Genomic DNA, 25844 nt, shown 5'->3' with positions numbered 1-25844 from the left:
CCAAAGTCCAGGTCTTCTCCAAAATCTGTGCTTCCTCCAGGATGCCATATTACTACCTCAATAGTTTGCTTTGAGTTCTATCTGCTCATCAATTAGGTAGATGTTAGATGTCTCCCTCAATGCTTTTGCTTTCTCCTCAAATTAACAACTCGCGTGAAGCACTGGTTCCTTCTGAATGACTGAGAATTGCTAATGAGTTCTGCTACCTTCCAAGATGGTAGATGGGAGCCATGGCTGGCTATTGGTGACAGATTTTCCACGTGGAGGGAGGAGTTTATCGTTGCATGTCCATGTGCCCCAGCATTCTTTTCCTGAAGAACTAACACATGCAGTGGCAAACTGCTTTCCCACCAACAGGTTTCACAAGTTTCAGAGAAGTCTTAGTAACACTTGGCTTCTTAGTGAGCTTTCCCCTCAGCAGTGGCACAGCTAGGGGACTTGACACCTGGAACAGGTCGGTTCTTAGCGCCCTCCTGTTGTATGAGACAAGGTTATTCCTAGCAATAGTCATGTAATAATCAGGAATGCTAATTCTTTTCTTGTTTTTCCCCTTAGGTTTAAAACAAATAACAACTTTTTAAAAAGAATAAATTCCAGTTTTAAAAATAGCACTTCAAAATCAGTGAATTGTTTCACGCATGAACTAAAATTTGCACTTACTAAACAAAAGTCTCATATCCTGCATTTTGCACTCCTTATCACTATTTAAAATTGAAACACAAATAAAAACCTTAGAGTAGTCACAGAGAATGTCAGAATTGAACTGAGGCCAATTCGGTTGCTTTGTTTTTAAAGTCACTACGCTGATTGTTTATTTCAAATCTACTTGTTGAAATTAGGTTGTTGCCTACTTTCCACATCTTAAAAAACGCTTTGACAAAGCCTCTTTTGCACTTATTCACTTATTGCTTAAAGATAAAACTCCTACATGTGGAATTGCTGCGTCAAAGCTTACAAACGTTTAAGGCTTTTCATGCTTTTTCACTGCATCTCAGATGAACTGACTCATAAACATGAAGAACCTTCATGACTTTCCATCTCCAAAGTTTCCACTGATGTTACCATAGAAACTCTGCCTTAAAAAAGTGTGGGACTTAGAGACTCCCCGGACCGGACCGAGAAGTAGACAGGGAAGACCTGTGGTCAGCAGGGAGGCAGAGGATGACAACCCCCGAGGTAGCTCTCTCTAAAGGATGCCCGCTCATCTCAGAATAAGTGCCCCTAACTTCCAATGGCTTGGAATTTTCTGCTTCTGTTGACTAGTTCCTAGTTAGAGTCAGATTGCTCTCAAGAGATATCTAAAGTTTCCACAAGGAGCAAGGCAGATTTTGATTGAAGGTGGCGTTTGAATTGTGAGGCACAGGAGTTTGATAAACCTTCAGAGTATCAGAGTGCCAGGCTCGGGCCACAGGAAGATGCTGGGCGTGGTGGGGAAGCGGGTACCAGAGGAGAACACCAAGACGCAGCGAGGGATGACACTGCCTGGCTCACCTGTTTCAAAATTGCCCAGAGTAAAAGCAGTCTCTGCCCTCTTATTCTTGCTTTATCAAATGACTCTCTAAATTCATAGGAACTCAAACTCAAAAAAGCACATTGGTTTCGTATTACAGATTAAATAGTGCTTTAACAGACAAGCTTGGAACTTTAGCTTTATATAATATATACTATATACATTTTCTATATGTGCATATTTATGAAATATGGTTTCATGGGAAAAGATATTGTAAATTCTATATAACAAATTTATCAGTGACACTTAAACCCCAGAGATAAGACCTCCTTAGCCCAGGGAGGGGATGTTCCTGAGTTTCCCCGAGAGATTCTCCAAGCACCAATATGCTCTGGGGGCTGAGATGGATAATTAAGCCTTCAGGAGCCATTCTCTGTGCTTCTGGTCCTGCAATAGCCCCAAAGAGAGGGCTGTGGAGCCAGTAGGAAAACGTTGGGGGTGGGCAGCACCTCCATCAACCCAGTCCTAGAGGGAGCAGAGGGGACCCAGGCTGGGCCAAGAGAGGAGGAGAGTTTAGGGAACCTCAGGGTTACTATTACAAGTCTCATTGCAAAGGGCATGGGCACATGAGAAGTCATTACTTGGGGCCATCAATGCAATGTATCAACTACACTGATAGATGGGTGTTCTTTAGTATTGCCACCCTCAACAAATGGGGATTCTCTTGCTAAGGAGGTCAGGGGCAAAGGATGCTGGGGTAGTCACCTAACACATGGCCACAGCAGGGCTCACGCCACTGGAGGCGACTTGTAAGCTTTGTCTCTGGGGACAGGCTGAGTTGCTTTGAATCAGGCTCTCCTTCTCACCTGTGGTGTGTCCTTGGGTAACTTACTTCACTTTTCTAAGCCTCAGTACCCTCATATGCAAATAGAGATAATAACCATGCTTAGCTCTTTGGATTGTTGTGAGAATTAAATGAGACACGAAGCAGCTAGCATGGCACCTGGCTCTTAGCAGGGACCCAGAAAATACTGGTAATGATTATGTGTTCAGCCTGGCTGACCTTACTGGTATTTATATTTTTCCCAGACTAAACCATTTATCTTTTCTACAATTTAACAAAAAGAAACATGCCCTAGAAACTTAGAGTCACTTCATGGTGAGACACAATTATCTAAGAAGGGTGCCTTTAAAAGTATTTTCAGTAAAATTTCCTATCTGTAGGTGCAGAAACAAGTCTTTCCCCATCTGTCGCCATAACTGTCACTTATTTTTTTCCCCTTTTGTACAACTGGGTTATTTCATCAAACTTAATGCTCACTAAAAGTAACAGCTGACAAGCCCCATTGTTGCTTCACATGGCACCTGACAGCATCGTGGGCTCATTTTTCCACCTGCTGCCAGGCTGAAGAATTCTCAGAATTCTCTCTTTGTTTTGTTTCAGTGTTGGTATTTATAAATATGAGAAGAGATGTGAAGATTCAGGGCAAAGTCAGTCTTTTAATTATGTGAAGGTTGGGTTTGCAGGTGAATGAGAAATAGTGGGTGGGGAGCCTGGTGAAGGAGTCTGATGGGGCTTGGTTCCCCAATCCTGACACCCTTTTCTCCATGCTGAGCTCTCAGTTAACTGATCCATTCAACCCCCACCGCAGGCTCTAAGCCCCAAGCAAGGAGGAGCTCACAGAGCCGTGTGACTGCAAAAAGTCAGCCACCTCCCAGGTCTGCTCTGACTTCCCATCCCAGCTCGAGCCGCGTAACTGAGTCCTAGAATTAGTCCCCTAACCTGAGATCCCTTCTGAAATTACAGCTCTTCTTCTAAGGTTGAGTTCTGCCTCGTTCTGACCATTCCTCCAAACTGGGACTGGGATCCCACTCCTGACTGCCAGCCCCGTGGCCAGAGCCTTGCTAATCCATTGCTGAAATGTTTCTGATGCCACCCAGCAGTTTGCCGCAAAACTATGTGTCATTGTGCTCTTTTCAATTCCCTGAACCCCCAAGTCTTGCTGGATTACCACCCAGCACCCATCCCTTTATCACACTGACTGGAGCCAGTTTTGCCATCCTGACTGCATGCTCTCTCCAATTTAGTTCAACAGCCAACATCACTTCTGGACCAGGGCAGATTTGTACGTCCTGGTCCCTCTATACTTTTTCTGCCAGTGCCTACTAAATTTCAGTTTTGATATGGGCCCCTATTCAAGTCTGTCACTAGCTATGGGGCTCTGGATAAACACCATCACTGAGAAGCCACAAACTCAGTTACCTACAGGGATCAGGTGGGCAAGACAGATCAAACAGGCTGGGCATGAGACAGCCCACAAGATCGTGTGGTTATTATAATAACCACTGGGTGGTTATTGCCGTGCTAGACTCCAAGCCTCTTGTGGCTGGGTTTCCAGGTTTCTAACAGATGTGTGTGTGTGTGTGTGTGTGTGTGTGTGAGTGAGAGAGAAAGAGAGATCTGGTTTTTCAGAGAGAGAAAGAGAGATCTGGTTTTTCAATCTTTTAAACAAATTCATATTCCAACTAAGACTGTGCAGGCAAGGTTTGGCCTGTGAGTCACCAGTCTCCACGTCCTTCATAATAACCTCTCTGGGCTACAGTTCCTCATTTGTGAAAGAAGAAAGCTTTTCTAGATAAAGCCTAGCGTCTCTTCCAGCTCTAACATCCTGGTGAATCAGCACAGAGAGAACTCTGGACAGGAATGGGTCATGGACTATTTCCTATCTTTTCAATAGGAATCAGGAAACCGTATAACAGGGGAGAAAAAGGAGGAAACAGGCATGGGAAACCAGCTATTCTGTCAGCTTCCTGGGTTCCTCTTCACCCCTGAAGAACTCCAGGCCTTTTGTGGCTTCTCTGGGCTGGGTGTTCCCCTCCCCAGGCTACTCTGGGATATTGGTGATGCACTGCTGTCCCACACCACTGCCTCGCCTCTCTGCTCTCCTGCTGCTTGGTCATGGACACTTGAAAAGTCATTCTTTATGTCTTGTTAATCCATGTGTTTGTTTGGGTTTTTTTGGCCTGCCTTTTTTTTTTTTTAAATTGAAGTATAGTTGATCTACAATGTCTTAGTTTCGGGTATACAACAAAGAGATTCAGTTATATATATATATATATATATATATATATATATATATATATATATGTGTGTGTGTGTGTGTGTGTGTGTATATACACATATATATAAATTCTTTTTCAGATTCTTTTCTATTATAGTTTATTACAAGATTTCGAATACAGTTCCCTGTGCTATATACTAGGTCCTTGCTGTTTATCTATTTTATATATAGTAGTTTGTATCTGCTGATCCCAAACTCCTAATTTATCCCTCACCCCTGTTTCCCCTTTGGTAATCATAAGTTTGTTTTCTACGTCTGTGAGTCTCTTTGTTTTGTCAATAAGTTCATTTGTATCATTTTTTAGATACCACATGTAAGTGATATCATGGCATTTGTCTTTCTCTGTCTGAATTACTTCAGTTAATACTGGCATATCTAGGTCCATCTGTGTTGCTGCAAATGGCATCATTTCATTCTTTTTATGGCTGAGTAATATTCCATTGTGTGTATATATAAATATACAATGTGCTTGCTTTTCTTATGAGAAAGTCATGGGTTTGTTCCAGTTGACCATGTTGCTTCCTGGACAGTATCTCACGTGGGGTCTGCTGAGGGAGACGTGTGAAGAGCACAGATCCATCTGAGCTTCCAGGGAAGCCGCCACACGTGGTTTTGAGTTCACCTGCCACTCTGGGCCCTGTCCCGTGGGATTAGCCATCAAGTTCTGTGGTCACTGATATTAAAAACAAACAAACAAACAAAACCCCACCTGAACAAAAGAGCAAAAGGATATTAGAATGGAATTCTTCCTGCTTCTGTTGCTCCCGAGCGGACAAGATGAAAGATGTTCGATACCAGAATGGGACAGACACTCCCCCTCCCCAATTAGTATAATTAAAAGGAAATGTCTCTAAGAATCTGTTCCACAATCCTTGGAGTGCTCCAAGAGATCAAGATGAGATTGAGGAGGGAAAACATCTTTAGAGGGAGGGAGTGGGATGAATGTAGTGGATACTGTAAAGGTCCCTCCAGATCCCCTTGACCAGCTGGCCCACTCATTTCCCCACCCATAACCGCACTCAGCTGTCCCCTTCTCCGGAGAACTGCCCTCAGCCAGCCAGCACCTGTGGGATGCATGCCTCCACCCAGATCACCCCAGCAAACCTCAGCCCAACCAGCAGGAGGATATAAACTGAACTCTTTGCCTCAAAGTGGGACTGCCTTTGTGATGCACTTTGTCTGTAGGGTTTTCCCTCTGGGATCAGACTGACATGAGTCTCTAGCTGGTCATGTTCCTGCCTGGCTTTCCCCTATCCCCCAACTTCATCCTGTTTTCCTTACTCCCCTTCTAATGAGAACAGTTCGTCAATAAATCACTTGAACAAGAATCCCTATTTCAGGCTCTGCTTCCAAGGAGGCTGACCTATGACAGTGGAGGTGCACCTCCTAGATCTTGAAGATGGAGACTTTAAGGCAATTACATGGAATGCCTCTTATGTGCTCCCTACAACCAAGGGACAAGGAAGACAGGTCCCTCACTCAGGCCTGAGAAAAGTAAAGTGGACTGTGAAAGGTGGCTGACTCCCACCTCGGAATTCTAACAGCCACCTCCATGGTGGAGGCAGGAGGGTGCCGCTGTGTAGAGACAGCCCGACCCCGGATGATGGGGAGGGAAGGAGGGCATGAACGCAGGATGGACCAGCGTGGACCAAGACGAGGTGCAGTGTGGGGTCCCCCAATTCTAATAGGGCTGCCCGGTGCACAGAGATCCCAGCTAAAGGGGCTACTCTTTCAGAGGTGTAAGTCTGGGTGAAGAAGGCATCACAGATGGCCACCAAGAGCTGAAGATGATCACTCTAGGTCCAGGGAACTGCAAAAGCCAGGAACTCAACAAGAAACCTCTGAAGAACCCACAAAAGCCCCCACGAGAAAACAACTTACTGCAACTACCTGCCAACCCATCCAGGAATTCGAGCTTTAACCAATGCCAGGCTCACGCAAGTGGCAACGTCATTTTCCCTTCTTTTTCCTCACCCTCTCTAATTTGACTCCAGGCAGAGAGGAAGCACAGGTAGACCAGGTAAGCTGGAAGAAAGGAGAGGACAGAAGGACCACAAACTCCTTCCCCACCACAGGCTTGTGCAGCCGGCCAGGCCTGGAGCCTGGGTGATGGCTTCACCCTGACTGCAGGTTGATTTTTGATTATGATGTGAGACTGAATAAATTAAGTTTCTAAAATGAGACTGTTTTATAACTCCAAGTCAATAACGCTGAGTGATTAAAGACTTTATCGACAGACAAGAGAAGTTTTTTCCCTGCTGAACTGAGTTTAAAGTGATGGAGGAAGATGAAAATAATGTTTGCATCACATTCCTCAGGTCATGCTTGTGCAACATATGGTTACATAAGTGGGGAGCAGCAGTGGCTTCTCACTGCTTCCTGAAGAAAAGCCCTGTGCTCATTCTGTCAGCTGCATCCTCAGGCCGGCTCCCAGGATAAAAATGTCCATTAGGTAAGGATCTGAAACATCAGGTTCTGAAACTTTTGACTGGCCTAGTGCCAGGTGACTCAGAGCTGTAAAATGTAACTAAATGAGTCACACTGTCTCTCTAGATGTGCTGGAGGAATCTGCTGTCTTGAAAATGGTGGTAACCTTCCTCCGCGGCCCTGCCGGGAAATACGTGTGTTCATTCAGTCTTTGAGTTATCGAGCACCTCTCAGGTGCTGAAAAATGAAAAACAATGCAACACGGACCTGACCTGCAAAGATACGATTTGCTATGTGCTCTCTCTTTAGTGCAGAGGAGGGAATGATTCTAACAAAGGTGATGATCGAAGTAGGGCTTGATCAGGGACTACTTAAACTGGTGATCAAAACTTTGATGGAACATTGGAATCGCCTGGGATGCTTTAAAAAGTACCAAGTTCCACCAAGAGATTATGATTTATTGGTGATTTACTGGTCTAGGCTGCTGCCTGGGCATCAGGAGAGAGATATATATATATATATTTTTAAATTCCCCAGATGATTCTAATGTGCAGTCAAGACTGCAAACTAATTTAGATCATCATAACAAAACTAGGTACCAAGGTACGAAGGTAGTAACAAGTGTATTAACATTTTATATTCCTATGAATAGTTTTAGTAGGAATTTTCATTTTATGAAATGAAAGCCAATGATAAACATTTTAACGGAGGGATGAGCCTTTTGCAGTCTTTTGTGTTCCTAAGACATCTAACTGATGAATATTAGAAACACTAGCATATGTTATCGTCCACCTGAGAACAAATTTTTTTCAATTATCATTAGAGTACATCATTGCTTTTCACTTTTCTATTTTTGCCCAGTGACCCTGGTTTCAAACTAGTCTATTCAAACAAATTTCCTACATGAAAATGTTGAGTAGAATAGTAAGACGTATCTGTTAATAAAGAATAAGTAATCTCTTGATTTTTCTTAGGGACTTCAAGATTCTCTGATTCAATAGCAAAGCTATTTTTTTTTAAATCAAATAATAATGTGCAAGATGACAGAATATTCAGATTAATTCCTCAGACAGCCTGTTTCTGGATATGAGTAATGGAAAAAAAATGAAAAGAAAAAATTCCAACCAGACTTTATACCAGTTCCCTGTATGTTTTTGTTTTAAAGGCTTGTATTAAAGCTAAAGGTAAAAATTATTCAGTAGCAATTTCTGAGTCCATCATTTGTCATCTAACTTATTTCACACTCTGGAGGCAAATGTACAGTGTGAATCGTACCAGGTACTTAGGTAACTGAAATAAATTGTTTACACACACACACACACACACACACACACGCACACACGGCAGCCACATGTAGGAGTGATTTTTGCCTATTTCATCAGTGAAATTTAGAAGTGGGGTTGGGTAGGAGAAGAGAACGGATTTTTTTTCTTTTTATATCATTATAAACCTACAGCCTATTTTTAAAGTTCTCGACATCAAATTTTCTCCCTTTCTTTTTTTTTTTTTTTTGAGTAGTCTTTGCCCTTTGATTTTCTTTTTTGTTCCCCAGCTTTTCCTTCTATTAATCAAACTGTATTCTCAGTTACAAAAGGGCCTGTCCACCCACTAAGTCCACTCATCCATCCCTAATCCACCATTTATGATATGACAATTCTACTGTAGTCAACTGTCACACCACAGATAATGAATGATTTCAGAACTTTAAAAAGAAAGGACATGATTTCTTTATTGATAGATTGGGTAGCTTGTTTCATAGCTTGACTTTCTCTGAGCAGTTTAATCATCAAGAGAGAAACTTCTCAGTGGATAATAAAACCAAAACCTAGTGTCTCTGGGCAGCCCCACTTCACACCCTCCCACCTCCTCCTCCCACCCCCACCCCCAGCCCCTTTCACCAGCTGCCTGGGAACCAACTCTAAACCTGAGTAACAGACTGAACTACATTCAGAGGTTGGAGAATCTGAGTCATAAACTATTCCTCTGCTTTCAACAAGTGCTTCGTTTTTTATAATTCCTTCTCTCTTCTCTTTTGCCTTCTCCTTTTTACTCTTACTGTTTTGCTCTTCTATATATATATTTAAAATTTTCTACCTTCCTTTTCCACCTTCTCCTGTACCTCCGTATGTCAAGGCCAGGGCTCCCTAGCACTGTTGGTGGTCACCGGTAGCCCTACAGAACGGCCCCCGTGCCCTCTGAGAGGCACTAAGCCAGTCCTCTCTCAGCTGAGAACAATGAAGGACCGGACAACTAAAGAGATAAATCCTGAAAGTCGCAGGGGTACCTGGTCAGAGCTGTATCTATGGAGTGTGACCACAAAGGGATGCAGTGAATTTTTTTTAACAGTGTTTAGTCTGCCAGTTACAAAAATACATATCCTAATGTGTTTGGAGTTTTGGTAATAAAGAGTGGAGCCTCTCAAGGCGATTACTTTGAAACGGGCAACACAAATTCAGAAACGTGTCAGAACAAAACTCATTCCTGTGTGGAGGTTCTGTGTCATTTCCTCTTCCCTGTGTGCCAGAGAGAATTCTGACTTGATCATACAGCTTCCTGTTCCTCCCTCAAGTGGGTCGCGGACATTTCTGATGAAGAACAGAGAGATGAAGGGAGAAAGAAGAGAAACAGGGACCCACGGAGGAGTTTTCCTGGGAGTTTGCTAAAATGAAATCCTAACCCCCCGAGGTGACAGCATTAGTAGGTGGGGCCTTTGGGAGGTGCTTAAATTGTAAAGGGACCCTCTTGAATGGGACAGAGCCCAACAACAAACTCACAGAGATCCTTCACCCCTTCAGCCAAGTGAGGACACAGAAAGAAGGAACCCGCTATGAACCAGGAAGAGGGTTTCTCCCGAATGTGACTCTGACCTTGATCTTCAACTTCCCAACCCCAGAGCTGTGGGAAATAAATTTCTCCTGTTTACAAGCTGTCCAGTCTGTGGTATTTTGTTATAACAGCTGCAATGGGCTAAGACAAGAGTCCTCAGAACCACCCCTCTCCCCACCAACCCTGTGTCAGTGACTCCCTAGGAGGACACACAGGACTCAGGATACAGCCTTACTCAAGGCTGAGATTTAACACAGTGAAAGGACACAAAGCAAAACTAGCAAAGAGAAAGGGCACACAGCGCAAAGTCTGGAGGAAACCAGGCACAGGATTCCAAGGGTTCTAAGTCACAGAAGATGTACCTAATTCATAGCAACTTGTTGTGACAACAAATGACAAGTTTTGTCCACTGTGGAAGCTCACTGGAGACTCAGTGCCCAGGGTTTTTAATGGGGGACTGGTGGTGTAGGCTCTCTCTGCTAAGCACAGACCAAAATTCCAGACTCCCAGAAGGAAACGAGATGTTCAGCATAAACCACAAGTGTCTGACAAACACTTTAGGCCCAGTGAAGCACTGTTATCATTTAGGAAATGGTGAAACCCCTCCAAAATCCAGGTTCCCAGATACCAGCCAAAGGCCAACCCTGCAATCAAGCCTTTCTTATGAGAGCATTCCAGTCTCTTTATAACTCCTTTCTAAATAGTAGGCATTTTTTTTTTATCACATTCTCACTTTACATGTGAGGGAAAAGAGGCTTAGAGAAATCAGCTACAGAACAGCATGGATTTTAAACTGTGAGAGTCCACTTATATGTGGATTTTCTTCAAGTACCATATGATCTGAGGTTGGTTGAATGCGGAACCGTGGATACGGAGACCTGACTGTAAATTTATACGCAAATTTTCGACTGCATGAGGGTTGGCCCCTGCTAACCCCTGAGTTGTACTAGTGTCAGCTGTGATTTCTTAGCTTACAAGCGGTGCAACTAGGACCTAAACCCAGGTCTCTCTGACTCCCATGCCTGTGCATTAGCCTGTGAATTACGATACACTGGAATTTGATGAAAGAAATTTGAGAAGAGGGATAGTTCCAGCAGAATAGGTGGGCACCGAAGGCAATCTGGGGCATGTCACCCCAAAATATGCTGCTTTGGCATATTAATTATTTTGAGCTAGAGGCTCTTGAAAAAACAGCTGATGCCAGAAGGGCATGCTGACCTTTTGTCTTTTCCCCTAAAAGCAAGAGAGAAACTTTCCACGTGAAAGGTGCTCTCCCTGCGCCGGGAGGAAGACACATTCTTATCACCAGAAACGCTGTGGAGGCTGAGAGCAAGCTGTACAAACGGACCTTGTTAAAATAACCTTTTAATCTCCTTATTTAATTAATTAATTAATTTGGAAATCGATCTATCATGATGAGGATTCCTCTAGCATTAGGGAAGTAAGAGATGCCGGTGATTCTGACCAGTGGGAAAGGCCACAAATGGAATTAACATACTCATTTGTCTTTGGGGTCTCTTTGAGGAAGGGGTAGGGGCTGACTGGAGGCCACTGAGATGGCTAAGTTGGAAGCACACATCTCTGCTTTTATGGTTCATTGGCAGGATTTTCTTTTCTTCTTTACAAAAAAAAGTTTTGACAGATACAGTTATTTCGCACAAAAGTGTATTTATGTTAACACACATAACAACCTTCTCATTGTTATTTTAGAGTGATTTAATCTACATTTTAAGTTTTCAGTTTTAATTTCCAATACAGTAAACCTAGCATAGTTTAGCCACCTTTCTCCACAAGTGTTACTCTGTGTTCAGCCTCGTATGTAAACATATAGGCCCGGTCCCCTCTTTGGATCCTCACTTTTCTTATGAGGGCTCCCACGTGCATGCAAATAAAGTTCATATGCTTTTCTCCAGTTAAATCTGTCTCATGTCAGTCAGCCAGAAACTCTAAGATGGTAAAGGAAAAAGTGTATTTCCCCTCTGGTACATTCAGAGAAGTGCCTTCTTCCTCCATCTCCTTAAATTACTGTTATGGACCTCGTTTCAACTAGGCTTGTGCAGCTTAGAAAATGCAAGTCAAATTGAATGGATGCAGAAAACTCTGCCATAAATGAGCAAAGACTCAAGAAACTGGTGTGCCATGGTGTGAATCCTTAGAAAATATCTGAAAATTAGAAGAGATGGTGGAGCCTGGATTTGTCCCAGCTCCTGGAGGTAATAGACAAGGTTCATACAGGACAACAGAGGCGACTGGAGGTGTTTCAAACAGAAAGACAGGAGTACAGAGCACCCTAGGTGGGCACTGCCTGTGGCTGCCTCACTTCTCATGCCCCAGGGCTCCTCTGGCACATCTTCAAGGTAATGTCATTTCCCATTCTTGGGAGAGGAGTCCTAATTTCCCTGATTCTTTCACTCCAGCCTGGTTTTAGTGCCCGTCAAGGACAATCCCTCTGAAAAAACTGTCACTTCCACTCAGATGTTTCTCAGAAGAGTGCCAACTTGACGGCGGCTTCTCCCTCTCCGCTTTCCACCCCTGCTTGTGAATTCTGGTCAGGAAGGAATCCTAGTAGAAACATGCCCTGCCTTCCCTCCCCACCCAAATTTGGACTGGAATCCGGTAAAGAGAATAAAACAAAGGACAAGATAAGACCCACCATGAGCGCAACCACACTTCTTTGTTTTCAAGTCACAGATGAAGAAACAAAAAAAAACAAAAACAAAAACAAAAACCGCTCTGACAAGAGGTTCCTGCAGCCTTGAGAGGACTCTCTGGACTCCCTCCCTGCTGCTCTCCAACAGCTTCCCAAGGTAATGCTTCTCTTGTCAGAGTCAACAACAGAGGTTGCAGGAACCAACTTCCTGGTCCTCAGCTGCTTCTCCACTTCTTACTGTCTGTCTTGCATTCACTCGGCTGCTTTTAGGGCCACAAGAGCTTAAATCGCCCACATTTTCTACATGTAGACCATAAAACTGAGTGACACAAAATTGAATAAGGAAAGAAAGTAAAACCGAATTATAAGATGAAAGTTCAAGGTTGTCTGTGGATTCAATATATTCCTTTAAATATGAAAACTTGTCAAAATTAATGAGATATTTATGTAAGCACTGTCTCCTAAGGTTACATTCAATTGTGGGTGGATGGTGTTCACAGCAATCACCAAGGCCCTCAGGCTGCCTCCTTTTCCCCCAACGTGGCTAACAGATTTTTGGTGGTGCATTGAATTGAATTTCCCACAAACTTGGTGAATTAAAACAGTCGGTGAATTAGAAACAACCCCAGACCTTATGTCCAAGTCCTAATCCATGGTATCTGTGAATGTGACTCTGTCTGGAGAAGGGGTCTTTGCAGATGTAATTGATTAAGTTATGGACCTCAAGATGAGATCATCGTGGATTTAGGGTTGGCCCTAAAGTCGATGACCTGTCCTTGTAAGAGACAGGAGTGGGGAAGACACAAAGAGACACAGGGAGAAGAACATGTGAAGATGGAGGCAGAGACTGAAATCACGTGCCTACAAGCCAAGAAATGCCAAGGAGCTCTGGCAGCCTCTAGACACAAGGAAAGAGATATGGAATCCATTCTCCTTCAGAACCTCCAGAAGAACCAGCCCTGCCCACACCTTAATTTTGGACTTCTGGTCTCCTGAACTATGAGAGAACAAATTTCTGTTGTTTAACTCACCCAATCTGCAATAATTTGTTATGGCAGCCCTAAGAAACTCATACACTCTACCCTCGGTAATTCTTCGTATTTCTCACTGTTAGAGCTTATTTACTACACCCCGAACTGCTGCTACCATTTCATTATAACAGGGATTGGCATATTTTTTTTTTTTCTGTAAAGGGTGAAACAGTAGATGTTTTAGGTTTTATGTGCCATATAGTCTCTGTCACAGCTACTCAGCTCTGCCGTTGCAGGGCAAGGGTAGCTGTAGACAATATGTAAATGACTGGACAGGATTGTGTTCTAATGAAACTTTATTTGCAAAAGCAGATGGTGGGCCAGATTTGACCCATTCCATAGTTTGCTGACCCCTGAGTTACGATGTTCTCACCTGAGCCCCTGGTTCCCCATCTCTTGACCATCCTCCTAGAGTCCCCTCTATACTGTTTCTCCCGGAAGCACTAGGAGGTCTTCATGCAAAAAGACTTCACATGGCTTGTTTCGATTCCTCAAATTCTTTGATGGAGACTTGCTTTAAGTTCCTACTTTCACCATAGGTTATTTAAAATAATCATCTGGCCCAATTTATTTCCCATTTTTGCAGTTTAAAAAAATTCCCATCATGAAATACCATTTCCCCCTTTTTCTTACATCCCACAGACCCATTTTCATAGAGGATTTGTGGAACTAACGATGGTGGCATTCGTGACTGTCACCGGCTTGTGTTGTGCTGTCAGCTGCTGGAGACTGTGCTTCGAGGTGTGTGGGTGGCTTCAAACACTCGGGGGAGAGCAGCCTTACCGCTCCACACTGCTGAGTGAAGGAAATCACAAGAAAAGAAAGAGGAGGCTGTCAACTGTAGGTAACTTTTATTTTAAGATCAAGCACAAGAGGAGCGGAGGAGGCTGAAGAGAGAGAGAGAGAGAGAGACTGATTCTTCCAAAACAATAAACGATTATTTGGAAGCAGGGAATATAAGCTGAGGGGGAAGGAGGCAAAACAAACAAAAGAGAACTTTGTACCAGTGAATCAAAATCAATTACTCAGGCTATATAGGACAGTGGAGCTTTCCGATACAAGTGTCAAGGTGAGAGAGGAGGATTTACTTGGATTCAGAAATAGTTGAGGTTGAAAATGGAAAGGAAACCAGAAAACTTCATGAAAAACCTGAGACAAAGAGGCTCCAATCTAGACCATTCGTCCCTCCTTCTACTGTCTAGTTTAGTCCCTAGTTAGTTTCCTCTGGCTACTGTAACAACTTCCCACAAACTTGGTGAATTAAAACAGCCGAAATTAATTCTCCCCCAGTTCTGAAGGCCAGAAGTCTTAAATTTCAGCCCCACAGGGCTGAAATCGAGGTGTCAGCAGGGCTGTGCTCCCTTCGGAGGCTCTAGGGGACAACTGCACCCTGCCTCTTTCAGGTCCGGTGGCTGCCGGTGTTCCTGGCTCGTGGTCACGTCACTGCAGCCTCTGCCTCTGCGGTCACACTGCCTCCTTCTCTTCTATCTGCCTTCCCCTCTTCTCTCTGGGTCCCATCTGCCTCCCTCTTACAAGGATCTGTGAGATGACCTTTAGGGTCCATGCAGATAATCCAGGATAATCTCCCCATCTCAAAATCCTTAATCACATCTGCTGAGAGCCTTTATGGCCTGATGTAAGGCCACAGGTCATACAAGGTAACATCCACAGGATGTGGATATCTTTAGGGGCCCATGTTTTTAGCACTCCACAGCCCCCAGACTTTATCAACAACAAGAAAGAAAGAAAGAAAAGAAAGAAAAGAAAGAAAGAAAGAAAAGAAAAGAAAAGAAAAGAAAAGAAAAGAAAAGGAAAGGAAAGAAAAGAAAAGAAAGAAAGAAAGAAAGAAAGGGAAAAAAGAGAAAACAAAAAAAGGCACAGTTTGTAGACTCGGCTTCCTCAGAGGGCAGTTTAGCCAGCCCTTGTGCAGGATGAAGGGGTGGGGAGCGGAAGACTGGCTCCATTTGTTCAGTATTTCTTTCAGTCACATTTAATATTTCAGCCCCTCCTCACAGACCGGCTCCCCAGCCACATGGCTAGACTTTTCTTTAATCAGGCTCTGAAATAGAGAGTGATTATGAAAAGGACCTTGTGGGGAGGGCATGGCTCCATGGTAGAGTGTATGCTTAGCATGCATGAGGTCCTGGGTTCAATCCTCAGCACCTCCATTTAAAAAAATAATAAACCTAATTACTTCCTCCAAAATAAAAAAGAAAAGAAAAGAAAAGAAAAGGACCTTAATAATGCAAAGGCTGGGTCGTATTTTCTACAATGAAAATTTTTCTGAGGAAAAAAATTTCTAAATAAGAACACGAGAGAATCTGGACCCTTGGGATGGGGCCCATTGTACCGATACATACCCACCCACTTCCTCTTGATTTAAACATACTTAGAAAATCGCACAAAACCAGGAAGCAGTTTAAACTGCTCCTGGGACATTTCCACCTGAATATCCTGCCATATGCACCTCAAACTCATTACATTTGAGACGGAACACAATACCTCCCACCACTGGCATGTTCTTCCTCATCCGTTGTTATAGTTTGAGAGCAGCTGTGTTACCCTGTGCTTCGGAGCTGGAAACCCCATGAACCGTATGCAATTGTTTGGACACATGTGCATCTGTGTGTTTTTCAGGAAAGCATTCCATAGTCTTCCTCAGCTTCTCCACGGAACCTTTGATCTCAAAAGGGAAATGAAAGTCTGCCCTGCTGTGGCCCTCAGTCGGGTCTACATAAACATTTGCTGAGTACTCTTAGGCATTCTCAGTAGAGAATACCCACTGCTTTGGTTTTGTATGTAGTTGTCATAATTTTGTTGTCATAAATTTGCAGGATAGCTGGTTGGGGCTTATGGTTCAGTGAGTCACTGTCAAACCAATTCTGCCACTACTCCCCTCCCCCAAGTAGGGCCACACATCCCGGATCAAGTGTCTCTGAAGAACAGGAAGCAAGAGATCATAGTGAAACCTTTTTCTGGGTCTAAGGATTATTTTGATATGCCAATCTACACCTACTAGACCTACTAGACCTGCACATTGGAATGCTTGCCTTCATCCTCCCCAACTTTGCCCAGTTCATCCTTCTGATCTCAACTTAAGTATTCTTTCCCCCAGGGAAGACTTCCCCAATCCACACCCCTGGGAAAAGATCATAGACTCAAATTGTTAACTGTGGGTCTTGTTGCTTACTGAGTAGCTTAATGCAGGAAAGGGAATTGATTACCACTGGAACCTGGAGGCTGTCACTTCCGTCTCACTCTTAGATTAACCCAAGGTTGCCCTCCAGCCCCAACCTTTCCCAGAATTGCTTTGGCTTCCACAGGGAAGGCTGGGCTGGGGCTTAGCAGCAAACAAGCTTCAACAGACTCTTACATTTTGAAAGAGATTTAAATGAACATTTTGAAAACAAGGAGAGACACAGTGCTCCCTTGGTAAACCAAGAAAGACTAAGGAGACTGGTCATGGAAAACAGTCATGATGAAAGTTCAAGGGAATAAAACATTAAGATTTCTTTCACTGAATTTATTCATTTTTAGAAAATATAACAATGTTCTAGTTTTCCCTTCAGAATATGTACTTTCTTATATCTGCCCATATTTTTTGTTTATGGAATTATCACAATTACAGTTAAATTATATTTGTATGATTTTAACTTTAAGGATTCTCTTTTGAACTTGCCCATAAACTCTGCAAGGGAAGAGGCTGTCTGTCTTGCTCATTGCTTAGCAATGCCAGGCATGCAGTAGATACCAACAAAATTTTGACACATGAATGGATTGATTGATTAGTTAATATAGAATTGTGACTTTGTCTCTTTCCCAGTGAGAACAGTTCTTTGACCATAGTAATTAATTGTCATGCTGGATATGATTCTTGAAATGGGGTTGTTCCACGTGTCTCCTTAAAGCAGAGTCTCCCACCCTCAGCAAAACTAACATTCGGGGCAGGAGAATTCTTTGTTGCGGGGGCTACCCTGTGCATGGTAGGATGTTCAGCAGCATCCCTGGCCTCTACCTACAGGATGCCAGTAGCATCACCCTCCCTACGTTGTGACAACCAAAAGTGTCTCCAGACATTGTCAAATGTCCCCTGGGGGCTAAAACTGCCCCTCCCAACCACCATCCCAGATGAACACCACTGCTTAAAGAAAGAAGAAAATCATAAGAACTATTTCTGAATCATAAGAAGTATTTCTGAATCTGGCAGAATGAAGAAGAAGAAAAAAAAGCCATGGCTGAATGCCTTAAAATCTGTGCATCTGAGATAATCTCAGGCATATCTCCCCCCATTTTCTGTAATAAATCTGTAATCCAAAAAAAATCCCTGGTTCTTAATACTTTAGTGTGTTTTTTTCATTATACCTCAGTTTCTTACTTAAATTACCCTTTGAAAAATTACAACTTTATCTCAAACTAAGAAGAAGAGGAATTTTATTTATTTATTTGTAATTCAGCAGGACAGTTACCTGAGGCTGAGACAGAAGGGAAACTAGAAAAGATCACAGAATTGGGTCTGCTGGGATGTGGCCCCCAACACACCTGAACCACTCCACACAGTGTGTTCAGCAAGACCTCTGACAGCTCCCTCCAGACAAGCAGCGAACCACATGGAAGGGTGGCTGGAGCTACGGGAGTCAAGTTCTGCAGAGGGCAGGTGCCAGGAATTGCTTCATGATCTGACTCAGTTTTGTGTTTTCTCAGTTCCGGGTCTTTCTAAATAAAACATGAGAAACAGGGAGTTTAGAAGGAATAATGGTTTCTGATGAAGTGGGAAGACATATTTTTGCTTTAAAAATTAATTGCAACTACTTCTGCATCCTGGGGGAGCTGCAGAACTCATCTCTGTAGGAAACTTGGTCATTTACTGAGAAATATTCAAGGAATGAAGCTGCAAACTGAACACAAACTAAAACTCAAATATACAAAGACCATGTGACTTTTAATTTTCTGTCATAGACCAAATCTTCATGGACCCAACCCACTGAGTAACAGCCAATGTAGGGGTGGGGAGAGCACATGAACTTTTCCAATTAAGGGCACACTGGACTGAAAATACTCTTTGAGGACTAAACATTTATCAATTAAAGCTTAATTCCCTATCAAAGATGGATTGCTCCTTTCTCTCCCTTCCCCCAACATGGCTCTAGGTGTAGAGGAATGCTGACATCTTGGCATTGGGGAGACGGAGCTCTGGCTGGAGTGGTGCCTGTCTTTGTATTGTCTCTACTGCTGGCCACCTGGTCCTGTCCTTGGGTGTGTACCCAAGGCTGGCTGGTACCCATTAAGGTGGGATGAGTCTGGGTCCTGCCAAGCACCCTACAGGTGATGGTTGCTAACATTAGCAGCTGAGGAACACAGCTTTGTCTGTTCTCTTAGCTTGGTTAAGGTCACCCTTGGCACTCAGCTCCATCTCATCCCTTTGCTGGTGGCTGTGCAGCCCAGCCACTGGAAGTCCAGCCACTAATCTCAGATGTTCTCCACCCCACCTTGAGTTCCCAGCCTCAGGGTTTCTTTGCCTCAACCCCACCTTGTGACATCTGTGGCAATTTCCCCAGCCTGAATGTCATCTACTTTCAGCAGCCCCCCAAGGGCATTTGGGAATGTCTAGATTGCTCACAAACCATATACAGACTCCAAGGAGTCAAGCGCTCTACCTCAGATGTCTCTGCACATCTCCCTGTCCTGCAAAACCCTTGTGTACCCCATTCTATCCACCCCCAGGGCACTGAAGCCCGCCCCGCATGGTAGTCTCCCTCAAGGGCTCCAGCTAAGAAAAGGACAAAAGCCCCTTTGCTGTCTGCTCTCTTTTTCTGACTGGATGACCTTGCGCCTCCAGAACTTCAGCCTGGAGAGGACACAAGTGTCTCATAGCTTCCTTTCACCACCTGTTCCACAAGGTTACCTGCTTCCTTTTTCCCATAATCCCTCAGGGTCAGAAGGTGGGCTTTTCACGCCGTCACCTTCTAATCCTCCGACCCCTTTGTAGCAGATACTTTTCTTACGCTCAGTTCTCTCTCCCTGAATAATACTTTTATTTCCGTTGCTGGTCTCTGCTCTTGATATGTTAACGACGGCTTATGGAATTTAGAAATCATTTCCTCTCTTGACAAAGACTGGCTTTTAAGACTATTATTTCCTTTCTGACAGCTCTGAAAGTCAAAAACTGGATATTGATTTCCCCTTCCTCTTTGCCTTCCTATGGCTACAGTCCTCATTCTGCCCAAGGCAAGCACACAGCTCTGGAAGAGGAGAGGAGAAGCCATGTGTAAAAATCAGAAAAAAAGTGGACGTTATATTAGTAAGAAAAAAAAAAAAATTCTCATTTCCATTTTGAAATAGAGCAGGGCCCTGTGGGGTCCTCTCTGGTACAAATCCTTTCTGTGTGCCCCCTGTTCTTTTTTTGTAGAAAATGGGCTCCTTGACCTTCCCTGAGTTCCAAGGGGCAGATTCAAATAGCTGCACTTCAGGGGAAGGAGGGAATGAAGAGATAAGGGAGAAGCAGTTAAGAAACAATAGCCCAGCCTTGGGGCAGGGTCCTCTTTGCCTCAAAGAACATACATAACAATATCTTTGACTTCCTCTGCAGGAACTAAGGCCATCCAGGTGGAGGATGGCGACTTTAGTACCACCCCATTACCTCACCACCAACCAATCAGAAGAAAGTCACGCATTGCAGCCCTTATCCCAAATTTTGCCCATTGAAGAGTTTGGTTTTTTTGAGCATCAGCCATTCGTTCTCTTTGCTGACCATCTAATAAATCTTTCTCTGCTCCAAACTCCAACGGTTCGGTTTGTTTGGCCTTACTGTGTATTGGGCACACGAACTTTTGTTCAGTAACAATTTCACACATTAATGGGCCTTTTACGTGTGAAAGACAAGGTCCGGGGTGAGTACTGTGCTGCGGGGAGGTTGAGGTAGGGTTCAGCAGGATAAAGTTAACGTGCTTGTCACTAGGGTAAGATTTTTCTAATGAAAAACAACTTCTGGCCTCATCTGGAGAGAGAGAAAACTGAGACAGGAGGGAAGGGAGCAGGGCACAACCACTGAAGGAATGACACAGCAATTGAGGACTGGACAAACTGGTTAGAACCAAGCTGGCAGAAGATGTGTCCTCCAGTAGACCCTGAGCCTCATGGCACACCCACAGGCGCCATGACAGCTCCTAGGTTGACCATAAGAGGTCAGAAAGTGGGCAGGGGGGCCGATTCCTGGAAATCTCTGCCTGTTCCCCCGCAGACGTTGAAATAATCCTCCTACTAGCACATGAAATTACCGAGCCCATAAAAACTAACAACTCCACACCCTGAGGTCGTTCTCTCTCTTGCCTTCTGAGATGGCCTGCACTCTGTCTATGAAGCGTGTAATCTGCTTTTACTTTAAACTAAACATCTGCTACACTGCTGTCTCTCTCTCTCCCTTTCGTTTTTTGAGATGGCCTGCATCCTGCTTATGGAGTGTGCATCTCCTAAGCTGTCCTCCCTCTGAGTGAGACAGACCCCACTCAGTCTATGGGGTGTGTATCTCTTTAAATAAACTTGCTTTCACTTTATTATGCTTTGCTCTTGAATCCTTTCCTGTGCAAGACAAGAATCTATTCTCTGGCAACAAAACTTAAAACGTGTGTAAGAGAGGAAATGAAAGGGAACTAGAGAGTTAGGATAATCCTCAATAAGTTGGCAGGAGAGCCCGCCTAGGGGCGAGGGGTGGCTGCCCGCCGGCACTCCCCATGGGAGAAGAGGTTGAAAACTGCAGGAATAGTGGTGTCTGAGTCTGACTTTCCCTCCTTTCACTGCCCATTGTCACCCTTGTGATAGCACAACCTTAGAGAAGGAAGATGGAGCTAGGAGCCTGTTTGGGGAAGAAGCAGACTAGAACGGAATGGAGATTTGGTAATAAAGGGACCAGAAGCAGCTCAGAAGAATCTGGGAGTCTAGGGTGCTAGCTGACAGGCTACAGCTAGGACAAGTGTCTTCCTGCCTACCATAGTCTGGGTACTTCCAGGTCTACATGAAGGGCTTGAGTTTTTTGATGTTAACTGTGAGTGTGGTAGATTAAAAATGGCCACCAACTCCCTGTTGCTCAAGAAGTGGTGTTTATCTCCCACAATCTGTAACTTGGTCTGGGCCCATGACTGCTTTAACCAAGAGAATGTGGTGGTGGTGTGGTGCTGTGCCCATTCCGGACCTAAGTCTTGAAAAGTCTGGTAGATTATGCTTCTCATGTGTTGTGTCACCACGTAGCTATTCTCCCCTGTTGTTTTTACCCCAATAGGACACCTCTTGTCTGACAAAAGACAGATTAACAAGAGAAAACCAGAAGTTTATTAACATGTGTGTCATATGTATCCGTGGGAGCACTCAGAGGTGAGTAACTCAAAGAAGTGATTAGAACTTAGACTTATATGGCATCCTTAGCAAATTTTGTAGGAGGTGACAAGGCAAAGGAAAAGGACTTTGAGTCTCTAGAATGACAAATTGTGGGAAGCTCAATTATATGGTAGGTAAGAGCTAGTTTCAGCAGGGTTTGCTGCGTGGATCCCCTGGTGCAGTCTATGGGCTGATAAGGATCTAACGCTGTCTCCACTGATTAACTTCAATTCTTCCTGATGTTATTGGGTGGGGGTGGGCACCTTTACAAATTTGTGTCCTGCTTTTAGGCAAATAGGGGGAGGGAAGAGGGCTTTTCTTGCATCTGCTTCTTCTCAATTGCATTCAACTCAAAATAATCATTATATCAGCAGCATATTGTAGGACAGAGTATTCTGCTACACTTCATCATGTTAGGAAGACCATACAGAGAAACTGCATGAAAGATCAGACAGAGAGTGAGAGGCTGTGAGATGGCATGGAGAAAGGGAGAGAGACATAGCCAAGCTCAAGCTTCCAGCCATCCTTGCCAACGTGTCAGATGTGTGAGTGAGTCATTGAAAGATGCAGCCCTGGCCATTATCTGATTGCACCTCCATGAGAGACCTCAAGAGAGATCAACAGAAGAACCTCTTAGCTGAGCCCAGTAAACCCACAGAAGCATGAGATAGTGGTTGCTTTAAGTCACGAAGCTTTGGAGTGGTTCTGTTACACACAGCGATCAGTAAGTGGAACAGTAGGATAGGACTGAATTATTTTTCTTGCATCATGGTGGCAGGGAAAAAGAGCATGAAGTTTGGGCACAACTCATACCTGCCTCCATCCAGAAGTGATAGGTGAAATTTCCACCCATATTTCATTAGCCAAAGCAAGTCACACAGCCATCCATGCGTAACTGCAAAGAAGTGATCTCCGGGAAGGGAAAGGGCATGAGTGATGCTGATCACCCCACCTCTTGCAGCAAGGGAGGCTGGGGAAGCAGAGGAGGTTTATAATGGTCTGCTGTGCCCAAACATTACAGTCCTGCACACAGTCAGGATTCTGTTGTCACAGGTGAGGGCAGGAAAAGGCACTAGGTTTGCCCTAAGTGGAGGGTGGGTGGGTAACAGAGAGATTGCAATGGCTGCCACCTGAACCCTCAGCCCCCACTGACATTGGTCTCACCCACTAACTCTCTTAGTGCTCTCACTTTCAATCTATAAACTTGAGTTTGGGATGAGTCTGGATGGGGAAAAACAGAGGAGACAGAGGAGAAGAGGAAAGAGGTAGAAGAGAAGGAGGGAGGGAAAACGTAGCGCCTATGTGCTCAGGCGTGAAATAAAAGAACTTGAACGCTCCTGACTCTGACTCCAGCGCTTTCAGGACCACTTAGGGGGAAAAATTAATGTCTGCACAAAAATGTCAAGCAGGAAGATAAAGGGAAAGAACATTTCAAAGAGGTGGGAAATGTGTGGCAGTCTGGGTGGTCCAAATGAAAGAAGAAAAACAAAGTTCTTGTCAAGTTGTGCTCTGGGAAATTCTTGGAGGAGTGAGAAGGAACATCCTGATCCCAGGCTCCTGCCGAGTGCCCCTCTCTCCATCCAGGACTCTAACATAGGTCATCACTTTGTTTTTCCCTCCCCTTTCTTCTAAAGTTCCCAACTCAGCCCACAGCTGCTTCACTGTTGGTCAGAATTAAATCCAAAATAGCAACTCCCTTTCTCATTTCTCTATTAGTTGGAAGATGAAAATCTAAGAAAATGTTAAACCATTTTCAAAAGGCTTCTTAAATATTGCCCTCAAAAGAATTTTATCACCTTTATTTTACTTGCCAGAAAACCAAGGCTAATAGTGGTTAATTTATCAAAGGTCACACAATATATCTGAAATGAAATCCGTTCACCTACAGTCCATTAAGTTAACTACCATGATGCTCTGACTTTCAAGGATTTATTTGATGCCTTGTTCTTAATTGAACCTGGGATCTAGAAATTTTCTGCATAGCTTGGCCAGCATTTGCTGTCTGATTCTGGAATACAACTTCTATTTCCTACTTCTTATAGAACTGTCTTTAGTATCCTCCCACAACTGTATCATTTTTGCTTTCTCTCTGCTTTTATCCTTATCCAAATGTTCTCCACGGTACTCCCTGCAACAGTTATAGGCTTCCACATATGTCTGTATCTTTTTGACATATTGCATTAATCTCTCTGCCCTCCATCCTAGCCTGTTTCCTTTGACAAGTCACACCCATTTGTGGCCAGGTCTGCTTATAATGATTCTACTTGCTCAACTTTACAATAACTATTTGGTATAGTTCCCTCCCTATATTGAAGCCTCAAGTTCACCTAGTTTTTGCCTCTGCTCTGCTGTCTCTCCCACTCCATGCTCCTTCAAATAAATCAGATTACTCACCAAGTTTGCCCTGGCCTTGAGTAAAACCTTGATGGAATTTATCCTCACTTTGCCCTTTGTCAGCTCCATTGCTCTTATATTTCCTGGTCCCTTTGGGCCCTGGAACTAGTTCTGTTTTCCTCCTAGCCCTGTTTGTTAGTGGCTTGGTGCTGCTCTCCTAATTTTGTCTATGTCTATACTAATTAATGCTTTACTGAAGTATCTGATAATGAGAACTGCCATCAATTATGCATCTAACATGTGTCAGGCTCTGAGCTAAGTACTTTACATGTATTATTGCATTTACTCCTGTAGGGGAGGAAAAATAATTTTCTCTCTACTCTTCTAAGTTCTCCCCTGTGAACCTTGTAACAAAAGACAGGTTAACAAAAGAGAAATAAATAGAAGTTTATTAACATGTATACCTTGCCTATACATGGGAGATACCCAGGAAAAAGTGAGTAACTCTCAGAGGTGGTTTAGAATTCAGGCTTAAATACCATCTTCAGCTAAAGACTAGAGAGAAGAGTATGGGAGAGGCCAATTATAAGGAAGTGATCAGGAAAAGTAAACAAAAGTAAGGGTTGTTACACAGATTTAAATTGGTGCCTTCTCCATTGATGAGTTTCTTGCTATTTAGTTATCTTTCTCTTCTGGTGAAGAGAGGGAGATGACCTTGCAAATGGGGATTCCCTTATAATTGTAAATTTCCCTTACAAAAGGGTAACTTCTGTGTTCTCAGTTCTTCTCTTGTGTCTGTTGTTTTGAAAATAATCCTTATGCCTAAGAGACATATTTTGGGGTGGCATATTCTGCCACCCTTCACTTCTCATGAGAAACCTACAATGTAGTGTCATTTCCTTTGTTTTCCAGGAAGAAGGAACAGAAGCAGTATCAGTGCTACGAAACATTCTTTACGTTGAAATTAAAGCTCTTATCTGGATACCTGGCACCGTGCTGGTTCCTTGCCTTTACTATTTCGTTTGGTCTTCACTATAATCCTGCAAACTAGGCGTTTTCATCTCTACTTTTTAGGGGAGGAAACTGAAGTTTAGGGAGGTTAGGTGGCTTTCTCAGCAGGACTGGACTTACAGTCAAATCTCTTCCGCCACGCCGGCCTGCTTGCCACACCCACACCAGCACTTTTGTCCCAGCTGTCCCTCTGCCTGAACACTCTTCCCCCATAACCACGTGACACCCTTCCTTATCTCCTCCATGTACTTCACACGCTTAAATGTCACCTTCTCAGTGAGACCTTCCCTAACACTCCTCTGACAACTTCACCCCACTTGCTGTTGTCCCTCACCCATTCCTCACTTTATTTTTCTCCAAGCACTTAAATTCTCTGACATACCATATTTGCATTACTAAAACGCAAGTTCCAAGATGGTAGGGCTTTTTGTCAGCTTTGTTCACTACATGCACACTCTCCATCCATATATGTTGAGTGAATGGATGGATGAATAAATTTCTGAGCAATTCCAAAGCCCATTCTCTTTTCACCACAATGTACTCAGATCCTTGGTGTCCATCTTATCTTCTTTTTGCCTCTGGGTTACTTTATAATGCTAAAGCATTTTTTTTAAAGTAAATCCCTA

General features: G+C 43.7%; 1 protein-coding gene across 5 annotated transcripts in view; it reads right to left on the bottom strand.

The window, feature by feature from the left end:
* Positions 1-25844, bottom strand: part of BBS10 (Bardet-Biedl syndrome 10) — a 142027-nt gene that overhangs the window by 25102 nt on the left and 91081 nt on the right. The window contains exon 6 of one of the 5 annotated variants that reach the window (XR_835588.3): positions 17852-18219. The exons of the other annotated variants lie outside the window; for them this stretch is intronic. The gene's annotated coding sequence lies outside the window, so the exon portion shown is untranslated. Of the gene's footprint in view, positions 1-17851; positions 18220-25844 lie in introns of those variants that run through there. 5 annotated transcript variants of the gene reach the window in all.

The sequence above is a fragment of the Camelus bactrianus genome, chromosome 12, assembly GCF_048773025.1.
Source record: "Camelus bactrianus isolate YW-2024 breed Bactrian camel chromosome 12, ASM4877302v1, whole genome shotgun sequence".
NCBI classification, from domain to species: domain Eukaryota; kingdom Metazoa; phylum Chordata; class Mammalia; order Artiodactyla; family Camelidae; genus Camelus; species Camelus bactrianus.
Note: the sequence above shows the minus strand (reverse complement) of the source record. Positions and strands in the feature narration are given on the sequence as shown.